Source organism: Lolium rigidum, chromosome 7, assembly GCF_022539505.1.
Source record: "Lolium rigidum isolate FL_2022 chromosome 7, APGP_CSIRO_Lrig_0.1, whole genome shotgun sequence".
NCBI lineage: Eukaryota > Viridiplantae > Streptophyta > Magnoliopsida > Poales > Poaceae > Lolium > Lolium rigidum.
This window is the reverse complement of record NC_061514.1, coordinates 143,482,747-143,484,812: the sequence shown is the minus strand read 5'-3', so window position 1 is coordinate 143,484,812 and position 2,066 is coordinate 143,482,747.

The following is a 2,066-nucleotide window of genomic DNA, read 5'->3' as shown; positions in this document are numbered from 1 at the left end:
AACTCCAATTCGGGGGACAGAAGTCTCTGTTTCGGCACCCTGCCGGGACGGGGAATTGCCCCCGGAGTCATCTCCATCGACACCATCGCCATCTTCATCGCCATCGCTGTCTCCCATGATGAGGAGGGAGTAGTTCTCCCCCGAGGCCGAGGGCTCTACCGGTAGCTATGTGGTTAATCTCTCTCCCCCATGTACTTCAATACAATGATCTCATGAGCTGCCTTACATGATTGAGATTCATATGATGAGCTTTGTAATCTAGATGTCATATGCTATTCAAGTGCTTAATTATGTGAACTTTGGGGTTACTGTGACCTCGGTGTAATGGTGTGTGCGCCGTGTGTAACTCCTTTATGAATTGTGGTGTGTTAGTACCTCCTATGAATGCTCACGGTGACGGTGTGGGGTGTTTATTAGTACTTGGGAATACGCCTTTGAGGTGTGCTTTTGCACACTTGCCCAATGAATTTGAGTTCTCTATCCAATAAGAGAGTAGTACGATGTAGTGCTTATATTTATATTCAATTATGATTGCAATGTTGAGAGTGTCCACTAGTGAAAGTATGATCACTAGGCCTTGTTTCCAAATATCGAATCACCGTTTATTCACTGTTCTATAGCATGTTTACTCGCTGCCATATTTATTTCAGATTGTTATTACCACTCATAATCATCCATATTACTTGTATTTCACTATCTCTTCGCCGAACTAGTGCACCTATACATCTGACAAGTGTATTAGGTGTGTTGGGGACACAAGAGACTTCTTGTATCGTAATTGCAGGGTTGTTTGAGAGGGATATCCTTGACCTCTACCTCCCTGAATTCGATAAACCTTGGGTGATTCACTTAAGGGAAACTTGCTGCTGTTCTACAAACCTCTGCTCTTGGAGGCCCAACACTGTCTACAGGAATAGAAGCGTGCGTAGACATCAAGGGCTCAGTTCATCTTCATCTTCAAGACATACTTGATATCCTTCATCAATTTATTCTTATTGCAACCTTGAAGCCAACATATGGTTCAAGCATTGCCTATGGACAACTCCTACACATATAACTCAATGCAAACATTAGTCCATAGGGATTGTCATTAATTACCAAAACCACACATGGGGGCTCCATGCATTTTCAATCTCCCCCATTTTGGTAATTGATGATAATCTCTTTGAGAGGGTTTATATAAGGAACTTAAGTAACAAACAAGTTGAATATATAGAGCAAACTCCCCCATAATATATGCATGTGTGAATGAATTTGACTTTCATTGCATATATTAGCATTCAAAGCTTAGTGGAGTTTCCTGAAAATATTCAACTATGCAAAGCAACAAGATGCAATGAAATAAATGAAGGAGATATGCCCTAGAGGCAATAATAAAAGTGGTTATTATTTATATCTCTATGTTTATGATAAATGTTTATATGTCATGCTATAATTGTATTAACCGAAACATTAGTACATGTGTGATATGTAGACAACAAGAAGTCCCTAGTATGCCTCTTAAACTAGCTTGTTGATTAATGGATGATTAGTTTCATAATCATGAACATTGGATGTTATTAATAACAAGGTTATATCATTATATGAATGATGTAATGGACACACCCAATTAAGCGTAGCATAAGATCTCGTCATTAAGTTATTTGCTATAAGCTTTCAATACATAGTTACCTAGTCCTTATGACCATGAGATCATGTAAATCACTTATACCGGAAAGGTACTTTGATTACACCAAACACCACCGCGTAAATGGGTGGCTATAAAGGTGGGATTAAGTATCCGGAAAGTATGAGTTGAGGCATATGGATCAACAGTAGGATTTGTCCATCCCGATGACGGATAGATATACTCTGGGCCCTCTCGGTGGAATGTCGTCTAATGTCTTGCAAGCATATGAATGAGTTCATAAGAGACCACATACCACGGTACGAGTAAAGAGTACTTGTCAGGAAACGAGGTTGAACAAGGTATGGAGTGATACCGAAGATCAAACCTCGGACAAGTAAAATATCGCGTGACAAAAGGAATTGGTATCGTATGTGAATGGTTCATTCGATCACTAAAG